Genomic DNA, 17112 nt, shown 5'->3' on the forward strand with positions numbered 1-17112 from the left:
TTGCTGTTTCCCTCCCTGTTCAGATGCTGCTTAGGGTTTGAGCCACCACAAGGAACACTCTGCTTTTGGTAGTGGAGGAAACCTGTATAGCTACTAAATGACAAGACAGATGAATATTACAGGCATAATGTTGAGCAAAAGAAGCCAGGAACCAAAAAGTACCTACTGTATGATTCCATTTATATTAAGCTCAATAAAGGAAAAATTAATCAACGGTGATAGAAGTCAGAATAGTGATTACCTTTGGGGGTATACTGACTGGGAGGGAGCCATCTGAAGTGGTGCAACTATTGTATGTTATGATCTGTTGGTGAATATTCATGTTGAGTTATGCAATTAAAATTTGTACTCTTTACTATACATACCTTAATAAAAAAGATAAAAGCAAATTCAAGTAAAAGTAATGACATATAAAAGAAAGAAAGAAAGAGAGAAAGAGAGAAAGAGAAAGAAAGAAAAGAAAGAAAGAAAGAAAGAAATCAAGCACTATGTAAATGCTCGAAGACACAGGATATTTCTAGGCAGTCTATATGTCTGTTCATAACTGCTGCAGTCTGAATTGAACGTTTGTGCCCCCCCAACCACAAATTTCTATGTTGAAAACCTAATGCCCAAGATGATAGTATTAGAAGATGGGGGCCTTTTGGAATTGATTAAGTCATGAGGGCCCAGCCTTCATAAATGGGTTTAGTGCCCTTATGAAAGAGGCCTTGGAGAGCTGGCTTGCTCCTTCCACCATGATCTTGTATTCTAGCCTTATCTCCATTCTCTGCTTATAAATGTTGCTCTCTGCAACAAGCCCTGTACAATGCAAGTGTCCTGTTGCTTCTCCTCTAGTCTTTCCAAAGTGTGCCTTCTAAATTCATTCATTCATTTAACAAAAAGTCAATGTGTTTATACTTTGTGGACAGGGTTTTTAAAAAGATTTTTCAGGTCCCATGTCATTTCACATTTATTAAGATGTCTTCATAACCCATATAAACTTTTTTTGGCTATAAAATTTTTGAAAGGATTTTTTTTTCTTTTTAAATAACTTAGCTGCAAATAACTCCCTTAAAATACCACTAGCTATGACTTCTTGCTGATATTGGAAAGTGATAAAATGTAACTTAAAAAGGGTTTTCAAATATAATGATATTTTATGAACACTAAATTTAAAAATTACTAATAATTAATTGATAATCATTAATTTAATAATCAATGCTTTATTTTTAAGATTTTAACATTTGTTAATTTTACTTTCTGTGTTTATTTTTTGGAGTCAGTTAATATATTTTAGCTCTCAAAAATTTTTATAAGTCCTGGAAATGCCTGAAAGTTTTTTCACTGGTCCTGTGATGATTATAGTGCATAAAAGAAGCCTGATTGTGTACTCTTTCTACACAAGTTTTCTTTCTATGTGTTTGTTTTCTTGCGTAATTGGTGTACTCTTGGTTATGCCAATGGGAGGAGTATTTCTGAATTTCTTTTGACTGTAAGAATGAAAGCCTCCGTTGAGTTGAGACACAAATGCCTATGTTGGTTAAAGCACTAACCAACCCCCAGCCCTGCCTAAGGAACAGGATAGGGGGTGTGGCAAACAGATAAGAATAGGAATTGAGAGTAAATATTTAGAACATTATAAAGGTAATTTGAGAATGTAATTTTATTCTGTGGAATTTAATAATAAAAAGTTGGGCTTCCTTTTTTGATGTTATTTTGTTTAGTAATTTATTCTTATTACATTTTTGAAAAATCATGATGGATTGGGGAAAAAATAGTCCTCTACCATAGATGGTTTGAGAAACAGTGATGTACACTACACTTTAATATAGTAAGTTCTTGATACATGTTTGTTTCAACAAATATATAAACTAATAATCATGTAGTTTTGGCAGTAAGCTACATTATGTTTCCTTCTAGATCTGGAGTTTTCTCACTTGAAAAAGAGGTCTTCGTTTAGAAACATCTAGTGTAATCTGTGATAGTGAAGAACTTCTGAGTACAAAGTATTTTAGAGAAAATTGATACAACTTTAAAAGCTACTCAGTGATAAAACAGTAAGTTTAAATATATCTCACTGTAGAAAGTCATAAGTACCTTCTTGCCCTTGAAAATTTGCCAGAGAATCAGTTTTTGCACAAGAGTAGACTCCCTTTCATCATGTTCCTCTACAATTTAGGATATGCTCGAGTGATATATATATATATATATATATATATATATATATATATATATATATGTATGTATTTTGCCTCCACATATGGCTACAATGTGGTTTATTTCATGAGGTTTTCTAAATCCCCATTAGTCTTTTCCTGAAGTGGCTGTGGTTAAACACAAATAGGTGAAGAACTCCCCCATAATATTTATCTGGTATTCTTTTTTCCTTGATGACTAGACTGTTTACTCTTAAAGATAAGAATTTTACCCTATAAGAAATTTGAATTTATTTATTTAATCTTTTAAAGCACACTTTTAGGGGATTGAGATAGAGAGGGATTGAAATGCCAGATTCATTTAAAAAATCCTTTTACCATGCAGGTGACTATAACTGAATTTTCAAATATGCTAATTGACTTATCTCAGCAAGTACCTAGACTGGTTAGAGCTTTTATTTATCTAAGTATTCATAGTTTTAAATCACAACTGACGAGCACAGAGAAGACAACCATGTAAAAAAATGTGGGAAACAAGATCATCAACTTCTAATGACCTTGCTTCTGGTCTCATCCTTCATCCTTCCTATATCCCTTAATTATTAGTTACTGTTGACCACTTTTGCCATCTTTGACTCTCTCCCACTTAAGTTTCCACAGCGTTGATTCACCCTGCTGCCTACTTCTCCTCCTCTTCACTCCATTCTCCTCCCATTTAAGTGTGGGCATAGCACATGTTTGGTGCTCAGCCTTCTTCTTGATTATACCTCACTTGGAGAGTGTGGCTTTGACTATCAGATGAATGGCTCCTTGAAGGGGTTGGTATCTCCAACTGTGATGTCATTCAGCCTTTTTTCCTCTGTGTTTCTGTCTACAAATTCAGCATTACAGCACAATAGGCAGAAGTACTGCAGTGTTCTCAGTGATCAAATATTAAATAATTCAGCTAATGATTTGCTTCTTTCAACAGTGACTGAGTCTCTATTTCGTACCTTCCAGGCTCTTTGCAACACACTGGAAAGAAAGTAGAGATGACAGAGAAAGAAATTGCTCTTAAGGAGCTTACATTCCAGTAATGCATGCACAGAATGAAATAAGTTCCATAACAGAAGTATGCACAATGGATGTGTCTTGAGAATACAGAATAGGAAGTTGGCTATCATCAAATGGAGGGCATTGAAGGCTGAGAAAATAATGTGAGTAGAGTCAATAACATATTATCAGCAAGGAGGGAATTTTCCCAGTTACTCCTCTTGAATTCTTGTGGTTGGACTAATACTAAAATTGACAGAAGAAAGATTAATAGAAGAAAAAGAAACAAATATTAAATTGTGTGCACAAAGGTCTCATAGAAATGGGACCTAAAAAGTGTCCAAGCAGGCAGCTTTTATATGTATGTATATATATATATATTTTTTTTTTTTTGACAAAGAAACAGTAAATTCTAGAGAAATTAACAGGGCACAGAAACTTAGATTTGGGTACTTAATTAGTAAGAAATTTAAGCAGTGTTTGGGTGTGAATAGTAAATTAGTAAAGAGGTAACAGGTATTTTATAGAGCCTTCTTTGCCCTGAATTCCCTACCTCTGGTGATAAGGATGTCATTCTACCTCTTGGTACAGGGAGGGCACCTCTCACATCAGAGATTTATTTCCTGCTGTCAGGGAGACAGAGGGGAGGATCAGATTGTCCCTCCTGTATTGGCTATTTCTTTCTTTCTTTTTTTTAATTAAGGTGTTCAGTGATTATCTGACTTTTTATTTAAAAAGAAAGAAATGTGTAACCTTTAGTATGTGACAGTTTCAACTGGGAATGACATTAGCATATTTGGAGCACAAACAAAATCTTCTGTAGACAATGTTGGTTTATATATACAAATGAACTAGTTTTCAAAAATGTGAAGGTATTCTATTTGGAAGTTAAGGTGATAATTATGATTATTTTTAATATTTATTGGAGTATAGTTGCCTTACAATGTTGTGTTAGTTTCTACTGTGCAGCAAAGTGAATCAGCTATACATATACTTATATCCCATCCTTTTTGGATTTCCTTCCCATTTAGGTCACCACAGAGCATTGAGTAGAGTTCCCTGTGCTATACAATATTTTCTCATTAGTTATGCATTTTATACATAGTATCAATAGTGTATATATATCAATCTCAATCTCCCAATTCATCCCACCCCCCCTTTCCCCCTTGGTATCCATACGTTTGTTCTCTACACCTGTGTCTCTATTCTGCTTTGTAAATAAGATCGTCTATACCAATTTTTTCAGATTCCACATGTATGTGTTAATACACGATACTTGTTTTTCTCTTTCTGACTTACTTCACTCCGTATGACAGACTCTAGGTCCAACCATGTCTCTACAAATGATCCAATTTTGTTCCTTTTTATGGCTGAGTAATATTCCACTGTATATATGTACCACATCTTCTTTATCCATTCCTCTGTTGATGTACATTTAGGTTGTTTCCATGTCCCAGCTATTGTAAATAGTGCTGCAATGAACATTGGGGTGCATGTCTCTTTTTGAGGCTATTTCTTAAGTAACTTTAATTCAAAATAATCATTATGGCATTAAGGCATATTTTGGGGATGCCTGCCCTGGGTTCCAACAATTACATCCTGAATTAGCAAGTATTCTTTTGGTTTAGTAGGCTGAGAAGTGAATCAAAATTAAGAGCTCAAGAAAGGGAAGAATTATGTAAAATGAAAATCGGTAAGCAGAGAGGCCGGTAAGTTTTAGAGTTGTTACTAAGTTTATAAAACAATAAAAATGAAAATATTATTTCTTAGAAGATATGCTAAGAACCCAAGGTAAGAAGAAATAGAATAATTTGCATTAAAAAGCTCATTAAAGGTTATGAGATAGGCAGAGGGGAGGTTGTCATATTTCACAGATGGAAATCAATATTGATTTTGATCTAGAAATAAGGGCTCAAATATATTTATTATAATATTATGTAAAGACAATAGGATAAATAGGATGTATGACTAGGAAATCACTAGAAAAGAAGAAAAAGCTAATAAAAGTCAATGCAGCAAAAGATAGAATTATAAAGAAGGGAAATAGCAAAGTGAATAAAAATAGAAAGCATACAAAATGATAGTAGTCATATCACTTAGAGTAATTAATATGAATGCTGCAAATATTCCTGTTATAAGACAAAATTCCTGGGCTGGGCCCTAATTACAAAATCTAAATATTGTTATCTACATACAACAGATACGTCTAAACCTAAATGACTAGACAGTTCAGAATAAGATGAAAAAAATAAACTGTATCATGGGAGATAAACTGATATCTTTAATGTATCAACATCCCTTACATAGAGGGGACCATTTTCTCTTCTTCCCGGAATCCCTACATAGGCCACTGAAATAGAATTTTCAACCGTATATTAGAAAATGGAAGGGAATTTCCTCCCTACATTCTGTCCTTCTCAAACTTTCAGTGAGATTGAGAGAAAGAATTAGGCATGCAGGGCTGCCACCTGCACAGGGCTGCCCATCTGTGCCAGTGGTGAGTAGAGGACTGAAACTCAGCTGCATTTTCAGGCCTTGTGCCCTGGAAGAGAGTTAGGTTTACCTGAAGGAAGGATTAATTCCAACAAGGATTTTGTGGACTCTAAACCCTGTGCAATAGGGTCTGGATCCACCTAGAGAAGGTATCTCTATCTCCAAAGTTGCCATTTGTGTTATCTGGGTACTGTGTGGACATGTGTATGTCAGCTGCTTCTGGGTTCTTTTCTCTTTTCAATCTGCCTACCGCAGAGCCAGGGTATTCTAGTCTCCTTTCCTCCGTTTGACAAGCTTAATGGGGTAGACATTGTTTCCTGAATTAAGAGGCCTATGGTTTATGCATGTACTGAGGAGAGGGACTGGTGTTAAGTCTGATTAATTCAGGAGCCAAGTTTTAGGAAGTATTAGCATTTGGCCTCTGCATTCCGCAAATTATCTTTGTCAGTAAGAAAGCTGATAGTTTGTTTTGATTTCTATATTCTGAGTCTTTGTCTGCTATTCCTCATGATTAAATTTGGGTTATGCATTCTTGGCAGGCATACTACATTAGTGATGTTTTGTCCTTCTCAATATATCAACAGTAACATAAAGGACCCAGCATAAAGTAGATAGTCACTGTATCTCACCCTATTGTTATATCTTTTATTGTGAGCAGTTTCTCAGCATTTGGGGGGAAAAAGTAGAGAATTAATTGATTTAATAAATAAAATTTTATATATATATATATATAAAACTGAATCACCTTGCTGTCCACTTGAAATTAACACAATATTGTAAATTCAACAAAAAATAAAACTAGCTATACACACTATAAAGATAATGGTAAAATTCATGCTAAAAATTTAAATTTTTGTATATGTAAAGTGATATTAAATAGAAAATAAAAAGCACTATGACACGTAGAAAAAAATAAATAAACCTTTTTTCTTTTTTAGCATTTTATATGTGAGTGTGTTTGTCTTAAAGTTGATGATGAAACCTGAAACAGAAGTGAAGTTGCCTAAGACTGACCATTCCAAGAGGCAATTAATGAGATACTGTTCTCAGACCCAGTGATGATGCTTCTAGAGAACCATTTGGAGAGTTTTTCACGTGTTCCATGCAAGGACTGGCATCTGATTCACAACTACAAAATTTAAAGGTGAGAGTCAGGGGCCTGAGCTCTGTTGACTAGGAACACAGTGAGGGAAAATGGCTCTGTCGGAATCCACCACAACTTCTAGCATCTGGTGTGACAAAGGATGTTTGAATTTCCCATGAACCCATGAGGCCCCCGAGGTAGGAATGTATTGGGTTGTTATGAGTGGAACTCCACGCAAGAAGAGTAAATCCAATGGAGGGGTGGGCCACAAAAACCAGTGGCTAAAGGGGAAGTTGTAAGAGGAGGCATAGTGTACGTCAGATGAACTGTAGGTGAGAGATCCCCAATGATGGAAGTTGTCTCTGAAAAAGCCACAAAACCACTCCAAGAAAGAAAGAATTGACATTTAGAACATCCCTCACAGAGAGAATACCTATACCAGAGTATAACTGTACTGTGAAATAATACTATATTTACTTTTACTTCTTTTCAATCTCCTCACTCCAATCCCTGAAAGGTCCCAAAGCATCAGCTAGGGAGTCAAGGAGAAGGTAGAATAAGAGCTGAAGATGATTCTAACCATCCCCATCTTTCATTATAGGCTTCCAAGACTGAAGTAGGCTAGAGATCAGAGAAGAGAGAAGTTTTAAATTTGATGAGAATAGGATTTTGATTATTATACTGACTAGATTTTTTAATACCTGGAAAAAGAGATTATTAAATTTCATTGAGTCTAAGATGCTATTGATTATAAGATGTTCCATTATTTTATATAACACTTGGGGAAAAAAATCCCTTCCAATTATGACTACAAGATGACTTTGAGATTCAGAGATGAGATATTAAAATGGAAAAATATGTTCATCTTAGACTAGACAAAATAGAGTAATATTTTATTATCTGAGGGTGATTGGAAAAGCTGTGAGATCTGATTGAGATTTCATTGAAGGGAGGGTACGTGAACTAATAATAGAGCATTTAAAGGGGGGCAGTGGTGATAAAAAGTCAAATTCCTGCCTTTACCCTACAGTGTCCAACTGGTACAATAAACTGGTTAAACAATGTAATTTCTCAGTCTAATTTCAAGCAAACACACACATACCCACACACATGAGCTAAACCTGCCTTTGACAAAAGCCTGAAGAGAAAAGGGGATCCAGGCACTCAAAGGCTCATTTTAAAGGTTTACCTTCTCCAACTAACATACGTCTAATCCTTCCCAGAAAGAGCAGAACACTCCTTGAGTGCTAAAATAGATGCCAGATTTCAGTTGGAATTAAAAATTGGGATATGTGGAAATAATGAAATACTTTGGATGTTTTCATAATTTTGAGAATTAACAGGAAAGACTTAGATCTCATGCTCTCAGTAACACATTTGATAACATGGGGAGATTAATAGTATAACTGAAATATCATTTGGCCTCCCTGCCTCTCAGATGTCTAGATAAACTACACTGAATCCTCCCAGTTCTATGGACCGTGAAAGTCTAAAGAACTCCCATTTGCTTTTGTGAATTCCTGGAGAATTACGTCTCACAGTCCCCTAAGCCTCTGACTCTCGTGTGTATCAATCTGGATTTGAAACTAGACTCCTCTGGGGGTTTTAAAATATGTCCAAAAATTCTTTGACATTCCTCTCTTCAAGAGATGGCACTTAACTCCTCTTCCATTGAGTGTGGGATGGACTAACTGACTTAAATGAAATGAATAATGTATGTATGACATTGTGTGGCTTCTGACACCAGGATGTAAAGCACATGGCTTCCTTCTTGCCTTCTCTCTTGGATTGCTTGCTCTGGAGGAAGCTAGCTTCCATGTCATGAGGACACTCAAGCAGCCCTCTGGAGAGAGAGGTTCATGTGGTGAGAAACAGGAGTCCAGCCTACAGCCATGTAATTAAGCCCTCTTGGAAGTGGAGGTTGGTATCTTTGGCAATGTACTGAGGCCAAGGGACATTTTAGAAGGAGAGGCCAGAGTTTGTATTTATACTGTTGGGGAGGAAGAAATTTTCCACTACCGTTCTAGGTTCTTCTGGCTGGTCTAAGAATTAAATTGACATGAGACAGATTAACAGGAGAAAATCACACAAAAGTTTAAAAACATGTATACATGGGAGAGACCCAGAAAAATTAAATAACTTGCTAAAAAGGTTGAAACCCTCACCTTAACTATCATTTTCAGCTAAAGACAAAAGAAGATGTTGGGGGTAGGAGTTTAGGACTTCACAGGGGAGGAAGGCCATTGACGGGAGACGGAAAAGCAAATGTTTGGTAAACAAATGTTTGCTGGGCCATGAAGAGACAATGGGACACAGGAATTTTAACAAACAGACTTTGCTAGGTTCATCCCTGTTTACAAACCTAGTTCATACTATAATTATCTACTGTGACAGCTCCCTTCCTGGAACAAGGCTACTATCTACTACCTCCAGGCAGTTTGAAGCGGGAAGGCCAAAGTTTCTTCCTGAATCTTTTGGGCCTTGATTGTTTTCAGTTTGAAATAATCTACATACCAGAGAGACATTTTGGGGTGTCAAGTTTTGCTCGCCTACAATATTTCTGTCAGCAGTAATTATAGCAAGGCTCAGAATCAACTGGCCTCAACAATACTTAATATCTTACTAAAGTAAGTAAAGTAGTATTTTAAAAAAGTAAAATAAAGGTAAAGTATGAATGAGGTATAATACTTAATACTGTTACTAAGCATGGGGCTCTCTGCCCAATGCACATAGAAACCAATACTATGTCACTGACTTCTGAGAAAAGAAAACGCTTTAGTGAGAAGGCGACCGGCAAGAAGACAGGAGGCAAGGCTCTCAGCCTGTTTCCCTGATCTGGGGTTCAGTCAAATTTTTATGAGTTAAGGTAGAATGGGTTGGTATGTGGAAGCACTGGTTGGTATGGGGCAGGGTTCAATCGGAGGGCTTCAGGACTTGGCCGTGTATGGTAAGATATGGTAAAGAGGCTTCAGCACGGGATCTTCCTGGACAAAAAACCCTTCACTTCTGAAAGGATTCTGGCATTCGGGTTCTAGTCATGTTCTGGTCTTGGTTCCATGGTGGGGGAGAAACTTTAGTTCCTGGTGTTATTTAAAGGTAAAATTTTCTCCTCTGTGCATTTGTTGGCTGCATGATTTAGTTTTGCTCTGTTGTCTCTGAAAAACAACTTAGTTCTGGTTAGGAACAGGACAGGGTCAGTTCAGGCTGGTTTTTCGGTTACAATACCTTAATAAAGGCTTGTCATTCATGAGTAACTGGGTCTCCTTGTCCCTGGATTTTCACCATTCTAAACCATTATCTTTAGCTAGTGAGATCTTCCTGTATCAATTATCTGACTATGCTCTCCCCCAGTTAAAAATGCATTCATGCCCGACTAATTCCCATTGCCTTCAGAACAAAATCTCAATTCCTTTACTTGGTTTATAAGAACTCTTAAGTACTGTTGTGATGTGAGATTGTGGTCACTTCTCTGGTCATGGGATATTAATTTTGAATCCCATGCATTAAAGATTTTATTTTTCACAAGTTCTATGTGAAGCAGAAAATACCATAACCTTTACCTGGAGAATTTTTTGTTCTAGAAATGAATACTTATTTCATGTCAATATTTCTTACATACACAGAATTAGTGGACCAAGTGACCAAAGCTTCTGGGGAAGAAAGAAATGACTGTTTTCACACCTATAAAGTAGGAACAACTAAAACTCTGTGGGTGGTTGAAACTAGACAGGAGAATGAAAAGAAATTGGTGAAATGATCTGTCTTTCTTCTGAAAATATTACTGTATTAAATTCTTCAATAAAAAGAAAATAATAATTATGGTATGTCCACTATTGAAAAGAAAAAGGTAGATTTATCTTTTCACCTGGAACATTGTCTATCATATGGAGTGGAAAAAAACGGTTAGAGAACAGTATGTAGAGAATGATCACATTTAGGTAAAATAAATCCAGTGTAGAAGGCGCAATATCAAACTGTTAACAATGCTTGTCTCTTGGGAAGGGGCTTCTGAGTGGAGTTTGTGGAGTACTTCCTATATTATTCACTTCTGAATTTTTAAAAATATATCTTTTACAGTTTAAAAAGATAGTTCCATTTTATAAAGATCAAGGATGACAGCTAGGAACTTTAAATTAACATCTGTCCCTTTGTCTTCACACAGATTCTCATTCAACTTTTCCTGGAATGATGGAAGTTTCGATGTTAGGGTTTAATCGCATCTTAAAGCTATATTCCAAGGGTATCCCTCATAATCTCATTAGTGGCTAAATCACTGTCTCTGTTATTAAATTCTTCCTCATAGCTAATCCTCATGTTACTCCATATACATTCCCCACCCAGAGTTCAGTTAAATCTGGGAAAAGAAAAAAGAGTTGATAATCCTCCTTTGTTTAAAAACGATTGGTGATTTTAATTTTCTTTTCATAGCATGTTTCTCTTTTGCCAAATTTCTTGCCCTTGATCATTTCTTGGAAGCAACGTGGTGAAAGTGAAATGTGTGGGGTTTGAAGTTGGAGGAACTGGCTTCGCAACCTGTTATCTTTATTTACCAGTAGCCTACTTGTGGTTAAACCATTACCTTAATTCTCTGCACTTCAGTTTCCCCATCTATAAAATCGGATGAGAGTGACTGAAAGGATCACAGGAGATAACGAAAGTGGGAGTGTGATGAACAATAGTATCTTGCAAAGATGCTGCTTGACCTTTCTCTCCCCACTTGACCCCAGCCACTTCTCTCTCTCTCTTTTAATTTTCAGTTTTTTGAAAAAAGACTATTTTTTCAGAGAAGTTTTAGGTTCATGGTAAAATTGAGAGGAAGATACAGAGGTTTCCCATATACCTCCTGCCCACACACATGCATACGCCATTATCAAAATCCCTCACCAGAGTGGAATATTTGTTACAATTGATTAACCGACACTGACACATGATTATCACCCAAAGTCCATAGTTTTCATTGTGGTCCACTCTTGATGTTGTACATTCTATGGGATTGGACAAAGGTATAGTGACATATCTACCGTTATAGTACACTTCTCTTTTCCTTGCTTCTTTTCTTACCAGTCTCAAAAGAACTCTCTAATATTAGTATCTTCTTCTGTAAAACAGAATGAAAATAGCCTCTCCCTTCTGTACTTCAAAGGATCACTTTTGTAAGACTCAGCTGGGCAAATGCATGTTAAACCATGTTGTAAAGGCTAGGGTCCTAATGCTAGCTATGTTTGTATCTTGCCACATGACAGCCCTACGAGTGGGTTTGTCAGAGTGGACACGATCCTTTCCATTTTACAGACAAGGACATGGTTGGAGAGGCTGTGACTTCCACATGGTCTCACAGCACTAGAACCCAGGCTTCTAGACTATCAAAGGCCATTTTTAAAGTTTATTTCTCTCCTGTGAGTTAAATGACCTTGACTGTTCTAGCTTTTCTTTATAAATTCCACACATCAACCTAATCTGCAAAGAAAAGCGAATGAATTGCTCAAATGATTTTCTTCTCTGTAATTTTGCTATTAAAGTTGGGTTGAATTATGGGAGCACTGAGTGAGTAATAGCCAGCACTGTGCAGGGAACACAGTGGTAAATGAGAAGTCATGGTCCCCGCCTTTACGGAGTGTATGTTCTGTGGGGGTTGGGGTGGAGCGAGCGGAGGGTAAACAGGAAAGAAGTGAGTAAGCAAATAAATGAACAAGAGAGTTTTGGGTAGTCATAAGCATTTTTGAATCAAATAAAGCCTAGTGACCTGCAGGGGTGACAGTGTGGTGGTGGTGGTGGACGGGGAGGTGTGACCTAGACTGAGTGATGGAGGAGGGCTCTGGAAGGAGATGACAGTAGAACTGAGACTTCAAATAGAGCAGGGACTTTGCCTTCACCATTGCGTCCCCATTCCCAGTGACAGGACCAGTGCCCAGCAAACAACATGTTCAGTAGATACTGGGTGAGTGAATTAATCAATGAACGAAGGAGCCATTCATACAAAGATCAGGGAGTGTTTGGAAATGCTTTTGCTATAATGGCTAATACTAATAGCTACTCTTCATTTTGCTCATATCACATGCCAGGTACTTAGGCTTAATGATTTACATTTATTTAAAAGTGGAGGGACTACCTTGATGGTCCAGTGGTTAAGACTCTGTGCTTCCACTGCAGGGGGCGCCAGTTCAATCCCTGGTCAGGGAACGAAGACCCCGCATGCCATGCGGCGTGGCCAAAAAATAATAAAAATTTAAAAACTAAAAGAATAAAAGTGGAATCCTCACAACAACCCAAATAATTAATTACATTATTACCCCATTTTTCAGATAAGGGCTATAATGACATTTGTGATAAAGGGATATTTTATGATATTGTAAAATCTTTAATTTTCTTGTTACTCCTTTTAGTTTCAAACACTTTAAGACCAATGTTTGGTCACATTTGTATTAGTCAAAATGCTGGGAAATGTGGTATTCTGATTCACCTAATTTTCTATCAAGGCATATTTGTTAAAGTTCTATATAAAAATAATAGTTTCTCTATCTGCTTTGTTCATATGCTAGTTAAAACTGAATCATAGAAAGCCTGAGTTGAAAGTAACTGTAACACCATTGTAAAGCAATTATACTCCAATAAAGATGTAAAAAAAAAAAAGAAAGTAACTGTAGAATTCAACTCATCCTATAGTACTATTTCATATATAAAGGGATTTAGGGATCAAGAACCTTTTCAAATTTTTTTCTTTAATGACTGACTTTTTGCAGTGAGTATTTGGAGTGAGCAGAACTACAAGATGGGCTGTCATCTATTAAGCACATGAATCAACATGTTTCAAAACCAGTTCATTTGCTCTTCAAAAGAACTGCAATGATATAGACATTAGAATCCCCGCCTTGCTGATAAAAGTACCTGAGGCTCAGTGACCTATTTAATTTGCTCAAGGTCACATTGACCATAAATGGCATAAGTGGAAGGTTCCATAAGTGGAAGATTCAGTCAGATTTTAATACACCATGCTGCTTCTTCCAAAATAGGATCACTTCATAGTAAAAATTTAGAAATTGATCACAAAAATTATAGCAGTTTGGATTGACTGTTTACTCATCCCAGCGCACTAGAAATTATGTTGATTTTGTTTTTCTTTTTTAGGGGGGTGGGACAAGTTTTTCTCCACCTGAAAGTAAAGGGTAGAAAAAAATTCCACTGACTTATATTTGAATTAATGCCTGTAGCTTCACACATCCAACAATCAACAAAATACAATTCACTTGTACATTAAGACGGTTGGCTTTTGGCAACTACAGAGAGGGAAACTTGACAGAGACTCTTGGGGAAGTCCCTACCCTAAGAAAATCCCTCCATGACAACAAAGTGCCCCAGGGGCCTTTGAGTTCTCTAAGGGCTGATAAAGTGCAATCAACACCAGTGGGAGATACTATCTTTCATGTCTTCTCTGAATGACTAAGGATTTCTGCCTCTGATATTCTTCTCCCCTCCTCTTTCTCATAGGAAGTTCCTGGCTGGAGAAACCCCCAATATGGTTGGGCTAAAGATAAAGGACTCTGGGGTTGCTTGGTCTTCTCCAGAGATGTTAAAGATCAATGTCAGCTTTTATTTTATCTATCTGTCTACCTATCTATCTATGTATCTATCTATCTATCATCATCAACATCACTTATTTTGGAGGAGGTAAGGGATTATATTGAGCAGCCATAAAAAAATCAATAGAGCCTAGTGATTTATTGAGCTCATAAAACAAATCAGTAAAACATGCTTTCCAGCGATTGGGAGAAACCAGCCTCAGCGTAATTTCAGCCATTTGAGGCTTTTGGAGGATGGGTTTAAAAATCACTTAGTCTTTATAGTTGAGGAGCCCCTCAGCACCAACTCTGTACTCCCCTATCCCTTACATTCCTTCACCCCTACATGCTTTGGGGGCATGCTGGAATCCCAATTTATCTAGTCATCACAGTCTGAGAAACAGATAAACTCTGCATTCATGATTACAAATTTAGATTATTTCTGCAAAATCATTGTTATGCATCGCCCCCCAAAAAGCCTTTATTCCGGGATCATAATCCAACAGTCAATACAGAAAGTACTTATGAGTTACCTGCTGTGAATCTTTTGATAAAACATGGTAGAATTTAAGAGTTAGGCTGTTCTAAACCAGTAGAAAAACATTTCAAGGAAATAGAAAAAACCCTCAGTTCCCTGAAATCATGTAAATGTCAAGCCTTGATCTTGTCAAGCTACTCCTTTGGCATTTTCTCCTCATATCTGCATGACATTACTCTCCCAAATGGATTACCATAGCCTTCTTGGCCATCAAAGCCAGTATAATGAGACAAGAACAAAGACATCTATATTTTATAACTAAAAATATGAGGAAATATGCTATTTTCTGTGCCTAAAATTTATTACCCCCCCATCCCAACTCTATCCCCAGGATATATTGCTTCATTGTAGACTTACCACCCTATACTGTAATTACCCCTTTGCTTCTTTGCCTCCCTCACTATGCCAAGTCCTTTAAAGGCAGCTCACAGTGCTTGTCTCACTGTGCTAATCTTAGATAGGCTTCCACTGGAAAACTTCTACAGGTGACTGGAATTTGTGTGCAGGGGTATTCTCAAAAGCAACATTTGTGGGGGGATGAAGGAAGTAGGATTGGGCAGAGGGAAGAGTTGAAATGTGGAACCATCACAACAAAGGCCTCACAAGATCCTTGGGTAACTCTAAAGCTGGGATGATCCCTTCAGAATCTTCTCACCTTGAGGCAAGGGAACTGGGCCTTTATTGCTCATTTGCTAGTCAATGCAGGTTGGCTCTCCCAGTGGGGCATGACCACGAGCAAGGCAACTTTCATGCATTTAGTGAGGGCATTTCCCAGAGAATGAGTCAGCTAAGTGCTGTCAGCTACTGCCAATACTCACAGAAGCTGGGGGAATAATGAATGTGCTTCAATTCTGAATGCAGGGATCTGGGTGGCATATAGCAGCATCCACTACAGTCCTCCAAAACTATTATTAAGTAAGTGACATTATATAGTTCATTCATTTATCCAAGTGACTCATGTTTTTGATTTCACATATGTAAGAGGAATATTTTAACCAGCTGGGGATGTATCTTGCATAGTTGTTAGTATAGAAGCATTACTTTTAGGTACTAGTTATATAGCTACTAGGTTTCAGCATGTTCTTTTTGGCATAAAATTCATTTTATTTGTCCAGTGTGATCTGCTTGAAGAAACTCTGAGGCTTGAGTTAAAAGACCTGGGTTCTTATTAGAACTCTGCCACTTACTATATGAGTCATGTTACTTCTTTGTTTTCAGTTGTCTCATTTGTAAAATGGCAAAAATGATATCTTGGGTGACTTTTTCACAGGGTTGTAGTACAAATAACGGAAAGGATGCTTGCCAAAGCCCTTTGTAAATGACTGGTGGAGAAGGGATTGAAGAGGCTGTGGGAGAGCTCTCCATTAGCATGAGGAATAGGGAAGGAGACTGACTGCAAAGGGGAGGGATGAGGAAAAGAGGTGGAATTTTCCTGAGGTGCCAAAAACCATCTCTTTACTTCACCATTGCAACTCAGGCCTGCTCAAGTGAAGTAAATTCAAAACAAAACAGGACAAAGGAGACAGACAAATCAGTCGACTGAACTATATACATTAAGTAAATCTTTATATAGTTTAGAACTTTTTTCTCACCCCCTCCCCACCAGGTAGAGGCTGCAACAATCATACTGTTGGGAGGAAAGGAAAACCACTGTATTTGTTTAGTTCTGGGGGTTCTTGGCTACAATATAGGATTTGTCACCTCAACACCACTTTGACTCAACTTGTTTATATGAAAGCAAGTGGGTGTTCATTTCTAAGTGTCTCTTTATCTCTCTCTTTTTGTTGTGGTCGTGGTTGCTTTGGTCTCATTTTTGATCTTTCCCCATGAAAAACCTTTCTTAGTCCCTGTCCTGAAAGTAGGTGATCGTCCTTCAGGTCAGGGTAGAGTTAGCATGGACTTCCCCAGAGCAGTGGAAATGTTTCCTTTGAATTTTAGGCTTTTTCAACCCTGATGGCATGATCTTGGTTTTGGTTGAAAACTGGAGCTAAATGTCCTGTGGTCAACTCCAGGGAGGTGTACTTGGCTTATTTCTAACCAGAGACATTTCCCAACCCTTTGCCCACACAAGGCTAGTTTTCCCTTCTACCTCAGAGGTTTTCTGTTACACATGCTGTTCTTCTCCCTCTGCTCTTCTTTCTATTAATTCATCCATTCATTCATCTCCCTCCATTCCTTCTGATTAAGAAGCCAGCTTGGGTTTACATTCCACATTTCATATTCCCTTCTTCAGCCTCCTTGCTTGGGTCAGATGTGGACAAACTCTGCCTT

At 37.3% G+C, this 17112-nt stretch overlaps 1 long non-coding RNA gene across 1 annotated transcript; it reads left to right on the forward strand.

Moving 5' to 3' along the window:
* The first annotated feature begins 1881 nt into the window (after window positions 1-1881).
* On the forward strand, window positions 1882-10206 carry LOC117201283 (uncharacterized). Its single transcript, XR_004483280.2, has 3 exons — window positions 1882-2039; window positions 3138-3334; window positions 6602-10206. It is a non-coding gene; the product is annotated as an uncharacterized LOC117201283 (long non-coding RNA).
* Window positions 10207-17112: the final 6906 nt, after the last annotated feature.

The sequence above is a fragment of the Orcinus orca genome, chromosome 1 (genome assembly GCF_937001465.1).
Source record: "Orcinus orca chromosome 1, mOrcOrc1.1, whole genome shotgun sequence".
Lineage (NCBI taxonomy): Eukaryota > Metazoa > Chordata > Mammalia > Artiodactyla > Delphinidae > Orcinus > Orcinus orca.